The 16016-nt window shown below is 34.0% G+C and overlaps 1 pseudogene; it reads right to left on the bottom strand.

Annotated features, from left to right (window-relative positions):
* Positions 1-11170: 11170 nt before the first annotated feature.
* Positions 11171-12965, bottom strand: LOC136206444 (anthocyanidin 3-O-glucosyltransferase 6-like; annotated as a pseudogene).
* Positions 12966-16016: the final 3051 nt, after the last annotated feature.

Raw genomic sequence — 16016 nt, 5'->3', positions numbered from 1 at the left:
TAAACTCCGAAACTGAAATAGACTCTTTCACAGAAATTGAGAGAGAAATGGTAGATAGGTTCCTCATCTATGATTAAAAGTTAATTTAACATCTATTCATATTGACACTTATTTGTAAAACTGGTGCAGCCACAGACCAGCCAAGTTCATCTGATGATAACGATCTCAAATCTGAAATTGCGGTATCATTTTGCATTTGGCTTCATACTTGAATGCTTTTGGTCATTAGAATTGTATTTTGGCCCACTGGTTTTGATTATTGCATAGATAATAAGAACCACTTCTAAAATTTCATATTTCCAACTTAATTTGCTTACTGATTTCTTAATTTATTTTCTTGCAGAGATTGATGGAAGATTCCTCATTCAAAGGTACTAAATTTTCTCTGTCCATATTCTCAATCTAGTTCTTGTGTTCAAAATCATTTTTGGGTTATGATAAAAGGAACACTGTTTCTGAAAATTATGCTGATTTCGCCACAGTTGCCCTTTTGTCATTGACAGAAATATTGATTAAAGTGGAGAAAGTTATTAATGAAATTAGAGGTGACTTGCTGTGATTGGATTTACACGTAAAGCATAATACATGGAGCTAGTCTTTTTCCCTGTTCGTGTTTGAAGTACCCTTGCCCGTAAACCTCTCTGTTTATACGATTTAATGTATACCAAAACTACGTTGTGTTATATCTTTGTCCATATCTCGTATAAATGGAGCTAGTCTTTTTAAACTCTGATATTTTTTTTAATTCTAATTCTTAATGGTAGAGAGAGGGTTGAAGAGGTTGAGAGAGAAATGGTAGAGAGATGAGTGAGAGAGAAGATGTAGAGAGAGAAATGGAAGAGAGAGGGGTTGAAGGAAGAAGGTGGGAGTATTTTAATAAATTTATAAAGAATAAGGTTATATTAGTCATCCCATAAAGAGTGGGTCCCACTTTTTTTAATTCTACAATGAAAAATACTGATGTGGCATAGTTGACCAGCGTTGACCGGTCATAAAAACCGGTTGTACACTTTAGTGGGAGGTCACCTGAAGTTCGTACGGTTTAGTGTGACAAAATTTTGGTTGTACACCAAAGTGTGATTTGGGGTAAAGGTTGTACACCACGTATGTAATTTACCCCATAATTTTGATTTGACAAAATTGTTTAAGTATAATTAAAAACATATTCTAAACACACTAAGTTTAAATGCTTTGATTAATTCTACTAATGTGTTTGTTCAATGTTGAGTTAAATTGCTTATAAGACATAAGGATTAAAAGGTCCAAGCCCAATACAAGAGTCAAAGCCCAAGTCAAACAATTCAAGACAACTCGGCCCGCGTATGTAAAAACGTTGTCGTTATGGACAAAACGCAACTCAGCGGAAGAAGGATCTAGAAGACCTTCAGGGAACAACTTCGGAACGAAGCTGCTGAGTTGATTCGACAAAGCGTACAAGACAGCAGCTGGCTAAGGAAAACTTCCAGACAAAGTGTTTCCACTTTGGGTAAAGTTCAGACGACACAGTATGCTGTCCAGTTGACTTTACCATAAAAGGAGAGACATTCTACCGAGCTGACCAAAAGCTGACCGAGGACAGAAGATACTTAAATCTGATTGGCCGAGAGCTCTGAGCAAGTCAGGATGACAACGACAGGAAGCCGTTTCCCTCCAACGGTTATTTCGAAATTCGAAATGACCGATGCCTCAAGACGTCTCTATAAATAGTGCCATCAGAAGCTTCATTCCACACAGAACTTGATCAAGCCATTACGCTGACCAAATTTCTACGCAAGTTCTGCAAACAAGAAGCAAAGCAATCTTACACTAAATTTTATATCTTTTGTGTAAAAGTCTAGAGTGATTATTCAATCATCTAAGGTGTCTTAGCAATCATTGTTTAGGACAAACACTTATCATTTCTAGAGATTAGAAAGGAGAGGCTGAGTACTCGGTTATAGTACTCAGCGAGAGATTAGGATTGAGTAGAGGTATAGAGGAAGGTACTCTTGTTATACTCAGTTGCTAAGATTGTAAAAGGTTTGAGGCTCTACCTTTAAAGAGCTCAGTAGAGGATTCGAAATCTCGGAACGTGTTCCGGGGACAGGACGTAGGCATAGAAGCCGAACTTGGATAAATCTGCTGAGTAACGTATTTCTTACCTTAAACTCCTTATATATATTGCTTGCTTAAATAACCAAAAACTGACCAAGTAAAGAGGTCAAGCTGAGTTGTGCGCATCGAACATCTGAGCTCAGGAATAGACTCTAAGTGCTATCTCCTGACTCAAGTTAAGAAACTGACCTAGTCACTAGTTGACTAAGCCAGTATCTTGCTGTTTACTCAGCGCCGCTGTTAAAACCTTTTCTCCTAAGAAAAGAAGTCTGCCCTAAATTTAGAAAAAGTTTAAATAGTTCCTAACCCCCCCCCTTAGAACTATACTTGTAACGTTATAAGGGACCAACATTTCCCTCCGACGACTATTTCAAAATTCAAATAGACCTATGCTTCACCTATAAAAGCCAACTCAAAAGCTCAATTTTCACCATTTGATCTTCACGCAAAAAAGAGATAGAAAGCATTCAAGTGAAAAACAAAGAGCAAATAGTTATAAACATCAATTCCATACTTCTGTAATTAAAATAGAGAGAGAGATTAGTTCATTTGATTTTATATCAGAATCTTTTCTATTGTAAAACCAGAAGTTCTGTTATTGCTTTGGTTATAGGCAAGTAATTAGAAAGAAATATTTGAGTTATTATAAGTAAAGAACAATACTTTACTTAGGCTCTGACTATTATAAAAGGTTTGTGCTCTACATGTGACAGAGTTCTTTAGTGGATTAAAGCTCAGAAGATGGATTTTTAAGGACTGGACGTAGGCAGGGGGTCGAACCATTATAAATCTACTGAGTAACTTCTTTCCCTTACTCTACCTTTATTACTTCTGAATATTGCAAGCTCTGAATATATATCTCACTTAGATCATTCTGAATATTCTATGATAGTGTATAACATCAATCTTAAGGATCTTCAGAAGCCCTATTAAACTAGTGGTCCTTTGAGTGCAAGTATCAAAAGTAGAACCAAGCTCAGTAGGCTGAACTTGCCTCTGATTTCGAGAGTTGCCTCTATATTGCTATTGAATTAAAAGAGAAAGTATAAAGGTTTAAATTAACTAATAGTTCTATTCACCCCCCCCCCCCCCCCCCCCGTTTTAGAACTAATCTAACCTTATTAGGGACCAACACCAACAACAATGACTCTTGGGCGCAATCTTCCAATGTTTGGCATAAAACTTTGATTATGTCCATTAGGTTTTCAGCATCATGAGGCAAGAACACGCTATTGTGAGCGGTCACGGAACATGATTATCCTTTTGGTTTGGCAAAAGGGGTTCCATTTTTTTACATGACACTGTCACTTAACGTTTTAAGGATGACGTTTATCGTGTCCCTTCCGGTGTATGCTTATCTTAACCTTTTATCATGTTTTTAGGCTAAGCTATTTATTTCAGAGTCGCCACTTGATGCTCGTAAAGTATATAGCATTTAATAGGACAAGTGTATCCTATCGCAACAAGTAATATTGTGCTAAGCACGAGATCGAACCACAAAGACTATTCGTTATAACTAGTAAATTTACCTAGAATGATCTAATTGTTTAGAGGGTTGGATAAAGATTTGGGTTTTTAATAACTAACTAATTGAATTAAAGGAAATAAACATAACAAAATAAAGTGAACAATTGACAGGGTAGAAGGTGAATTGACGGATGGCACAATATAGGTTGAGGATTACTTTGATTAAATCCTAGGTATGGGTTTAGGGAGTTCAGATTTGTGTTTTACCAATGATTGAAGGTAATTGTCCTAAGTGAAAGACAAATTTGTACGGGATTTGTCTAACCTATTCACATGCATTCGGGTGACGGCTTGATTAGGCATATACCCTAGGTCATGCAAAGCATTAGGTTTATTGACAACTAAGGCTAAAGACGTAGCCCAGCCACAAAGCCTCATTCCTAGTGGTCTCTAGCGAAGTCAGGTTTACACAAGTTCGGTATAGACGATTCCATGGTCAGGTTCTCATCTATCTATAATCCTATTTAATGTCAAGGTCACAGGCATTAAGCACATTATATACATAAATAGGCTAGTTGATCATTATCAATGTTCATTCTAGCATAAATCCTGTTCCTAACAATTTCTAGGCATTAAGCATGCATAAACTGATCAATCAAAGGTCCTAGATCCCCAATCATACATATTCTTACAATCAATTTCATCCCCATCCCAAATTGGATGGAGATCAGTTCATAGACAAACCAATCATAGCAAAAAGGATAATAGGAACAATGGAAAAAACTTCAATTAAATATAATCGCAAAAGATTAAAGGGAAAGAGATAGAAATCCAAAACCCGTTTTGCCGATTCCAATTACAGAAATAGAAGATGAGGAACTTCTCCCATCAATTGTTCTTGAAAGAAATAACAAAACAGAAATAAACCTAATCTAGAAAGCAGGAAATCTAATCTAAAAGCTAAAAACTACATTGTGGAGAAGAGGAAGCCCTAGCGGCTCTCTGATTTATTTGATGGCTAATCCTCCCTGAAAGATTAGGATTAGCTCCCTATTTATAGAGTTAGGGAGGAAACCCTAATGCCTCAGGGGTAGAAATGGCATTTACAAAGTGTTAAATGGGCTTTTAGGGCCCTGATCCGCGAATTTCAGTAAAGGGGAAGGTGCAGGCGCGCCTTCCCCCGCCTCGTCTCGTCGAGACAAGGCCTATCTCGATGAGACGAGGGCCTGTCTCGACAAGACAGGTGATGTCTCGCCGAGACAGGTCCTATTTGAGGAACTGTGGCTCCGGATTTTATCTGTTTAGGTCCATGGGCTTCCGAAAAGTGCTCTAATGGTCCCTGACGAATCCCAAAAGTGCTCTGATGATCCCTGAATGATCCGGAAATGCTCCAATAGGCTTGGGTCTGGTTCGGAAATGCACGAAAGGTCCCTGAAAATCCCTGAAAACACCGAAAATGCCATAAATAAGGAAAATACTAAATTTAACTAAAAACTAACAAATTAATACAAAAACTTAACTAGAAGCTAAGTTACAAAAACAAGAATCTACTGCACTTTATTATCCACAACAGTTCAGACTACTCATTTTGCAATTAAAAACATAATGAACCTCAGACGAGTCTCCAAAACTGATTAATTTGGTTTTATCGATCAACACTTCATGAAAACGAAAGAAAAGGACTAAAATTGATAGCTCACAAGTGGTCACTCTAACGCTCAAGTGTTTGGGCGTAAATTTTTTTTTTTTTGGAAACGCTCTACATTTTATTGCACAAAGTGGTCACGTTGGGATTGCATTATCCATCCGGTCAAAATTAATAACAAAATCATAGGTCTTTAAGGGTTGTAACATTGGCTAAAAGTTGGGGTAGGAAAAAGGGAATTTTAGGCAAAAAGTTAAATGACTCAAATAGTTAAAATTTTTGCAAAAGGGACAAATTTTTCGCATTAGGGAGCTATAAACCACCTCCCCACACTTAAAATCTTGCTTGTCCTCAAGCAAGCCAGAATCCAAAAGGGACACGTGATCCGCTATGTATAAGAAGGTTTAAGCTCAAGGTTGTGTTTGTGAGTCAATGAAGCAACTAAAAATATAAACACGTCTTTTATCCTTTCCTCTATAATTTTTTTTTTATTTGGTTTTTAACCATTTTTTTTTACTAGAGGGGAAAAAGAGTGAAATTCAATTGGGTAAAGGTTGTCTCTTCTATTAAAATTACAATCTTTTAATGATTGCTAGCGGGAAATTGAAAGATAGGTGTGTCTAAGGATTCATCTAAACTAAATTGAGTCAATTAACTTGGGTGAAAAAAGGATATTTAAGAAGGCTAAGGTTTGTAACAGGGTTGATCAAAGAAAGGGATAAAAGGCTCAAAGGGGCTTATCTAGGGGAATTGTTAAGGGATTTTGGCTAAACAAAGAAATAGGCTAAATTTCACAAAGGGCTACACCTAGGTTGCCTAATCATTTCAAGTTTAATAAAAACACAAAATTCAACCAGTATTGGATGCAATTCCTATGAGCACAAAGACAATAAATGTAATCCCACACCTAAGAGATCAATTGTTCCTAATCATGAGTCTAAAAATATTGATCTTTCTCGTTCTAACCCACAATTCAAGGGTTATTGGTATCAATCCTAGCCTAAACTAACGTTCCGTTCCATGTCAATTTTAGGCAAATAATACTTTTTGGAGACTCAAACGTTGTTCAAGATTTTTCGCATGCATAAATTTCATTTAGAATGTGCAAATTTTTAAGCGCATTGTCAACTGTATTGCGGGATAGCTAAATGTATCAAATTCAACTGCATAGGATCCTTTTATTCCTAGAATTAAAAAGGAAACAAAAACAAAAAGCATGAAATCCTAAAATTAAAACAAAAACATGCAACCTAATATAGAAAAACAAAAAGAAATTAAAAACATGCAAATGGCAGAATAAAAAATCATCATATCCTAGTATCTCATTCCCACACTTACAACATGCATTTACTTCCATCATTACATAAAAGTAAAACATAAAGTGCAGAAAAGAAATAAGATAGAAAAACTCCCTTAGGGGTGGTTTGTCAATCCAACCCCAAATTTCCGATGCTAAATTTTCAATTCCAAGCTGCAGTCCTGAAAATCAATCCGGCGTCGGTGAGTATTCCAATTAGACGGTTCTGCCAATAGAAAAAAAAGAAAACAAACATAAGAATAGAGAAAGCAACAGAAAAGAAAAAGAAAAAACGTTTAATTTAATTTTTTTTTTTAATTTTTTTTCGTGTCCGTCTCGGCGAGATGAACAGTGTCTCGCCGAGACGAGACGGAATTTTTTTTTTTTTGGAAAAACTTTTTCGGGAATTTTTTATTTTTTTTATGTGTCTCGTCGAGACAGCCAGGTGTCTCGACGAGACGACACGAAAAACCCGAATTTTTTTTTAATTTTTATATACAAATCTAAACAATTGTTTCACCTATTTAGTTTACACAGATTATAAATGAAATAGTCCCCGGCAACACTTGATGGTGTTGCTGTCGAGTATTTCGAAATATAATCTAATTACAAATAAAATAGTTCCAAGCAAATTTAATCTAATTATAATCAAAATAGTTCCCGGCAACGGCGCCAAAAACTTGATGCTCGTAAAGTATATAGCATTTAATAGGACAAGTGTATCCTATCGCAACAAGTAATATTGTGCTAAGCACGAGATCGAACCACAAAGACTATTTGTTATAACTAGTAAATTTACCTAGAATGATCTAATTGTTTAGAGGGTTGGATAAAGATTTGGGTTTTTAATAACTAACTAATTGAATTAAAGGAAATAAACATAACAAAATAAAGTGAACAATTGACAGGGTAGAAGGTGAATTGACGGATGACACAATATAGGTTGAGGATTCCTTTGATTAAATCCTAGGTATGGGTTTAGGGAGTTCAGATTTGTGTTTTACCAATGATTGAAGGTAATTGTCCTAAGTGAAAGATAAATTTGTACGGGATTTGTCTAACCTATTCACATGCATTCGGGTGACGGCTTGATTAGGCATATACCCTAGGTCATGCAAAGCATTAGGTTTATTGACAACTAAGGCTAAAGTCGTAGCCCAGCCACAAAGCCTCATTCCTAGTGGTCTCTAGCAAAGTCAGGTTTACACAAGTTCGGTATAGACGATTCTGTGGTCAGGTTCTCATCTATCTATAATCCTATTTAATGTCAAGGTCACAGGCATTAAGCACATTATATACATAAACAGGCTAGTTGATCATTATCAATGTTCATTCTAGCATAAATCTTGTTCCTAACAATTTCTAGGCATTAAGCATGCATAAACTGATCAATCAAAGGTCCTAGATCCCCAATCATACATATTCTTACAATCAATTTCATCCCCATCCCAAATTGGATGGAGATCAGTTCATAGACAAACCAATCATAGCAAAAAGGATAATAGGAACAATGGAAAAAACTTCAATTAAATATAATCGCAAAAGATTAAAGGGAAAGAGATAGAAATCCAAAACCCGTTTTGCCGATTCCAATTACAGAAATAGAAGATGAGGAACATCTCCCATCAATTGTTCTTGAAAGAAATAACAAAACAGAAATAAACCTAATCTAGAAAGCAGGGAAATCTAATCTAAAAGCTAAAAACTACATTGTGGAGAAGAGGAAGTCCTAGCGGCTCTCTGATTTATTTGATGGCTAATCCCCCCTGAAAGATTAGGATTAGCTCCCTATTTATAGAGTTAGGGAGGAAACCCTAATGCCTCAGGGGTAAAAATGGCATTTACAAAGTGTTAAATGGGCTTTTAGGGCCCTGATCCGCGAATTTCAGCAAAGGGGAAGGCGCAGGCGCGCCTTCCCCCGCCTCGTCTCGTCGAGACAAGGCCTGTCTCGACGAGACAGGTGATGTCTCGCCGAGACAGGTCCTATTTGACGAACTGTGGCTCTGGCTTTTATCTGTTTAGGTCCATGGGCTTCCGAAAAGTGCTCTAATGGTCCCTGACGAATCCCAAAAGTGCTCTGATGGTCACTAAATGATCCGGAAATGCTCCAATAGGCTTAGGTCTGGTTCGGAAATGCACGAAAGATCCCTGAAAATCCCTGAAAACACCGAAAATGCCATAAATAAGGAAAATACTAAATTTAACTAAAAACTAACAAATTAATACAAAAACTTAACTAGAAGCTAATAAAAACAATCTAAATTAATCCTAAAAACACTATATAAATGGGAGCTATCACCACTCGAGATTAATGTCCAAGAACATGTAAATTAGATGACATACGGGCTCACAAGATGCCATCTCTTCAGAGTTAGGTTCGTGAACTAATACGGTTTAAGGGTCTGATTAATGAACATGTAGACTTGTCTTTTATTAAGATACCATTTATAATCTAAATCAAATTTCGTTTAATTATCGATTTACAAAAGAAAGCGATAAATAAATACGGGAAAGTAAAATAAATTACATCATGATCAAATGGTACACATAGCCTAATACATCATTTCTAGTCCTACATTAATCTATTAAACCTGCAAAACCGAGAAACATTATTTGCTGGACATTTGAACCCGTCGTATGGTTATTCGTGATATGTATTTATTATTTTCAAAAAATTTGGTTTAATTGCATATTCTCTTTTTTTTTCATGATATGGTTTAAGACTTTAAGGATATTGTTTCATAGCTAATGGTGAATTATATTACTTGTGAACATTATATTTTATTTGTTTAAGTTGTTTCATTGATATTGCGATTGAAATATTGATGTTTGGACATTTTTAAAGATATATGTACAAATATACATTTTTTTTAATATCAAATCATTTTAGATAGTATAATACATGTTTTAATTGAATTTATATTTATTGATTAAAAAATAAAAAATACAAAAATACAAATCCGATTAATCCCCGACTAATCCCCAATTAATCTTCGAGACCCCTATCCGCCTGACTAGCGCCTATCGTTTTTACAACCTTGGTGAAAGCAAGGAGTTCCACTAGGAAGTTAGGAAAAATTTAGGAAGGACAAAGTGTGAATTCTCCCAAAATATTCTCCACAATGCTCATAAAAGAAAACCATAGCCCCGTCTCCACATGTTAGATATAAATACTCAAGTAACCTCGATGACCGATGCCTACCCGATAGGTTGGGATGGGGGCACGAACGTCCATCCTTCATAGATCGGGATGACCTTCAAAAAATGACTTAATCTTCATTCTAGTCATCATAGACAGCTACTCTTTTAACGCATATATAAAAAACTTTCTCCGTCATTTTCTTCCCGGTGGACTTATCGGATTTATAGGTTTTCTTAAGGTTTGGTCTTTTAAAAGGAAGAAGTCAGAAGAAACACTTACACTTAAGAGTGGGAATCACCGAGAAGAGTTCTCGCAAGAAAGTATTTAATAGGTAAATAGAAACCCACAATGAAGCTCCCCCTTTTTATATTGTTGGGAAGGCAACCCGAACGAAGATTGTTATTATTACTTATTCGTAATAATTAAAGAATCATTAAATGCTTCTGATGTTCACCCTCAAAATCACGATACCATGCCATATGGCGCACAAAGAGAAACCACCATCAACTCGAAAGGCGCCTAGAAGCACAAGAAAATGTGTCGTGACAGTTGCATTTATAAGCGCTGGACAATGGGAAAATCAACTGTTAGGATCCCACATAACCTCCTCGTCAATCCCTTATTTTCCAAAAAGTTCCAAAAAGATATCAAGATCAAATTCCCCTCTTCAACTTATCAGGAAACAAAAAAGTACAATGTTTCCCGAAGCCAATACTTTTCTCATCCTAACGAACAATAAGTTAGACCCATGAGGGACATCTGATATCAGGAAAATATAACTTCGTCATGTGGCATCTCAGAAGCCTGAACCAACTCTTAAAGATAGAGAGTACATGGCATCTCTTTAGTAAGATAAAGCAATATGGCTACGTATCAGGAAGCTTGATTCGATAAGTCTCAGTAAACTCATTCAAGGATCCAATTGTTTCCATAATCATGCCCGACCCTGAGAATCACGGACCTAGTAGGCTTGAGGGATATTAGGCACTAATATTTAGACATACTTCCTCCTATCTACAAGAGACACGTGGTCCACCCTGCTCTACAATCCACAACAATATCTAGCTCAATATCAGTATAAATAGAGTAAGCTCAACTCAAGGTACAAAATGTTCATTCATTCTATTAAGCTTACATAACAACTTTTTTTACTGATTGTGATCATCCTCTAGTCCTTTCATAAATAAACTTAGACATCAGAGTGGGTTCATCATACAATAACCCACCTTTGACCTTACTTGTATGAAGTTGTAAGTTGACATATAGACTTTCAAGATTCAACCACATCACCAACCATCTCATGATGAGTTGGCACCATGACTATATTAGAGGGTCTCAATATTAATCCATTCATTTCCCTTTCTTAACCATTCTTTTCTCGAGAAATTCTAAAATACTTTCAAAGTATATGTTCTTTAATAAAATTAAGGGTTAAATAATTACTACTAGAAGCTTTAGAATATAATAAAAGATTATATATTATTTAAACTAAGGAGATATATACTTATTATAGACTCTCTCTTTTTCCCTCCCTAAGTTCTTAACATTTCCTTTATTAATCCTTCATCCATTCAAAGTCTAATAGCAAATTGAAAGCTATTCTTATTCTATTAGTTACCATTTTCAAATGAGCATGCCCCCCCGTAATATAGAGGGGATTATTTCATATGGTAAAATATCCATCATATATGTTTTTACAAATCATGACACGTTATCCATCACATCTTCAACAAAACGTTTCAAAGCAGAGACTGAAGATCTGCCCTCCGCCAATGCCATCTTGCTCTTTTCACTCATTTCTTTCACCTTGGTCCTAATACTACTATCCTTCTCCATCACACACCTTATTCCTCTCTCTATCTCTTCGGTTTTCACTATTATTTCACCTTCCTTTCTGTAATCCATTTTAATTTCCACACTTAACTCTAACTCTTCCACCAATTGAAACGCATTAAGTTGTTGCTCTGCATACATCGGCCACGTGGCAATTGGAACACCATACCATATACTCTCTATTATAGAATTCCATCCACAGTGCGAAATAAATCCTCCGATGCTAGGATGACGCAATATTTCAGTTTGTGGAGCCCATCCAACTACCTTCCCAATCCTAGTCATCTGATCCATGAATCCAACGGGCATAACATCCTCAAAATTCTCATATTCATTCGGGTATATCGTTGTACCGTCTGATGGAGGACGCCGAAGAGACCATAGGAATCGATGTTTACTGTGTTCTAAAGCACATGCAATTTCTTTCACCTGCTCCACACCAAAACTTCCCATGCTTCCGAAGCAGAGGAATAGTACCGATAACTCTCGCTGATCATCAAGCCAATCCATAATCTCCTTTTGATAATCACTTCGGTATGACCTTTAAGTTCAAAATGGGACCCACAGGGTAAACTGGAGGGTTTTTTCCTTGAGAGAGAGAATTAAGGGCATGAGATTCAAATTCCGTAAAGGAATTTACTAGAATACCCTTGGCTTCTCTATACCACCTTGTGTGGGAAAATAACTGATGAAGCCAATCTTTCTGACGCACCACAGTCGGCAAAACTTTAACTGGAAACGGTTTAGTGAAAACTGGCATAGCCAGATCGGCGTCGAAGTCATTGGCCTGAGCAAGATCGATGTGATGTTCATCGTGAAGAAGCTGGAAATGAAAGAGGAAACCAAGAAAAGTAGCATTTGCAGCGAAGTAAATATAAGAAGGGACGACAAATTCTCTAGCGACTTGGATCATCGAGGTGCAGAACAAATCGAGAACGAATCCGATGAGAGTGGAATCAGATTTAGAAAAGAGATCGGAAGTAGCTTTTCTGAGTTGAGGTGTTTGAGATTCCATGAAATTGAGATCAAATGTTTGAGATTCAAGCATTGGGAGATTGAAGAAGCGTAAACGAGGAGAGGAAGTTAGGCAATCAGAATAGGTGTTTAAGTTAGAATGAGAAGAAGGCTTAAAGACAAAAACAGTTATGGAAAGATGATCGTTTTTGTCAAGGAGAAGCTTTGTTGTTTCAATGGTAGATGCCAGATGCCCGACGGTCGGCGATGGTACGAAGATAAGCTCCGGTTTCTTCATCAATTCTAATATGGTAGTAAAAGCTTTTGAAAGGGTATATGATAAACTGAGATGTTTTTTTTTTATTTTTTGTTGACCACAAAGAGATTATAATGAGAATAATAAAGGACTCCTATTTCATTTTAAAATTAAGAAAGAATGAAAGGGGAAGTGGTCGGAACTCTACTACTCTCTCTATTCTCTCTACTGTACTAGCAGTAGTGTCGTTTATTTATAGGATTTGATTTTAATAATGTGTCAGGTTATTTTTTTTTTTACTTTAATAAAATGATATAGAACATTTTCACCGTGCTATTCAACAATAATTTCAATCTTACTTCTAAATATATTTAGAATATATTTATTCTACAATTAGTTTGCAATTAACATCACTTTCACACTATTAGATCAAATTAATATTTTAATATAAAATATTTATTATTAACATATTCCAAAAAAAAATATTTATTGTTAAAAAATTAGGAATTAAGAAAATGACATGCATTTATGAATTTCTCTTTTCTTGTTAATTTAGTAATTGAATATGCAAAAGACAAAAATACTCAAATAATTATTAACTTATTGAGTTCTTTTTTTTTTTTTTTTTTGATGAAATTAATTTATTGAGTTGATGACAGTGATAAGTGGTCAGAAAAAGTTAAGAAATTAGTGGTGGGAACCCTAGTGTCCTAGTGTATAGTTGCATGTGTTGAGGACAAAGATTAATAATAATAATAATAATAGAATTGCATATCAAAATAAAGAGGGAAAAAACCATAACTGGTTTGAGAGATTTGTAATTATACTTGTTTGAGATGATAAATCCAAATAAATAAAATACCAATAACAAAAGTGAAAGTATATAAAAATGTATATAAATAAAGTATATAAAAATGTACAATAAATTTGACGCTTGTATAAATCAATTTTTTAAAATATATTTTATCGCTAGTGATAATCATCTTTCAGGCTACAATAAATTACGTAAACTAACTCTGACCATATATAGGGGCTGAACTAATTGAGTATCCGGAAAGATTGGAGCCTCCTGGTCTCCGACGATACCACTCCGAGCAGGCTCCTCGAAGAGAAGGTAATTTATACTTATTTCATAAAATAACGATACAAATGCTGAGGAGCTGTTAAAAGCTTCTCTATAACTTTGAGTTCATTGGGTTAAACCTTCCGATCTTCTTATTCACATCATTATTTTTATCCATTTTTTATTTCCCATTTCAATTTTATTTTTTATTTCCCATTTTATTCAATTTTATTTGTTTTCTTAAATCAAAATATCAATGTTATTATCTAATAATATTATTTTTATCTAATTTTATTTTATTTTCCTTAAATAAAAATGCCAATATATTATCTAATTTTGTTTTTTTCCATCATTGTTATTAACTGCTTCTAATTTTTTCCTTCAATCAATATATATATATATATATATATATATATATAGGGAAGGGCTCTTGTGAGAACCCTTTTTTAGGTGAGAACACTCAAAACTATGTAGTTTTGAGTATGAAAATTAAGAAAAAACGCTGTTATTGGGGTGGGTCAAACCTTGGCCTCCTCATTAACACTCCACACTACTTACCACTGAGCCAATTGCTTTACTTGTATATTTTGTTGCGCGCTGCTTAATATACCACTGCTCTTGTAGCTTCTATTGTTTAATATTTGACGCATACACTTATTAATATCGATTAAATACGTATAATAATAAATTATTAATAGAAAAAAAATGTGCATAATAATTAATTATTAATAGAAAAAAATTCAAGAACATGCTCTAATTTCATATTTATTTAATTCCTCTATATTTTTGTAATTTATGTTTTAAAATGTTAAGGAGGATGTTCTAAATATTGTTACATATGTTATAAACTTTATAATTTGTGTTCTAAAAATTAAGTATAATGTTTTAAAAAAATAGTAAATATATGAACCATTTTTTTTTGTTTGGTTAAAAAAAAACTCATATTCTAAATAATATAACATATGTTCTAAAAAACATAACGTATGTTCTAAAGTTTATAGTTTGTGTTTCAAAAATTAAATATAATGTTCTAAAAAAATCAGTAGATATCTGGATCGTTTTTTCATTTCTTCTATAATATAATTTATAACTCATGTTCGAAAAAACATAAACATGTTCTAAAAAAGTATAACGTATGTTCTAAAAAATATGTCGTACAATAACAAAAAAAAATATGTCGTACATTCTAAACTTCATAGTTCGTGTTTTAAATGTTAAAATATATGTTGTAACGTATGTTTTACAAAATATATAGTTTGTGTTCCAAAAATTAAGTATAATGTTCTAAAAAATCAGTAGATATCTGGATCGTTTTTTCATTTGTTCTATAAATATAATTTATAACTCATGTTCGAAAAAACATAACACATGTTCTAAAAAACATAACGTATGTTCTAAAAAATATGTAGTACGTTCTAAACTTCATAGTTCGTGTTTTAAAAGTTAAAATATATGTTCTAACGTATGTTTTAAAAAATATATAGTTTGTGTTCCAAAAATTAAGTATAATGTTCTAAAAAAATCAGTAGATATCTGGATCGTTTTTTCATTTGTTCTATAATATAATTTATAACTCATGTTCGAAAAAACATAACACATGTTCTAAAAAACATAATGTATGTTCTAAAAAATATGTCGTACGTTCTAAACTTCATAGTTCGTGTTTTAAAAGTTAACATATATGTTCTAACGTATGGTTTAAAAAATATATTTTCTTTTTTTTTTTGCAGCAAAAAAATATATTTTCTTATATAACATAAATTACAAAAATATAAAGGAATTACATAAATAAGAAATTGGAGCATGTTCTTGGATTTTTTTCTATTAATAATTCATTATTACGCATATTTTTTTATTAATAATTCATTATTATGCATATTTATTTTTTTCTATTAATAATTCATTATTATGCATATTTAATCAATATTAATAAGTGCATGCATGAAATATTAAACAATAGAAGCTACTAGCACAATGCTATATTAAGCGGCGCACGTAATATAATACAGAAGAGAAGCAATTGTTATAGTGGTAAGTAGGGAGAGGGTAGATGGAAAGGTCCCAGGTTTGACCCACACTTGTGGGAGTTAAACCTGGACATCATATCTAAACTTTACCCTACTTACCACTGAGACAATTGCTTCTCTTATGCATTATACCACGCGCACTGCTTAATATACCATTGTGCTAGTAGCTTCTATTGTTTAATATTTGATGCATGCATTTATTAATATCGATTAAATATGCATAATAATGAATTATTAA

The sequence above is a fragment of the Euphorbia lathyris genome, chromosome 9 (genome assembly GCF_963576675.1).
Source record: "Euphorbia lathyris chromosome 9, ddEupLath1.1, whole genome shotgun sequence".
Lineage (NCBI taxonomy): Eukaryota > Viridiplantae > Streptophyta > Magnoliopsida > Malpighiales > Euphorbiaceae > Euphorbia > Euphorbia lathyris.
Note: the sequence above shows the minus strand (reverse complement) of the source record. Positions and strands in the feature narration are given on the sequence as shown.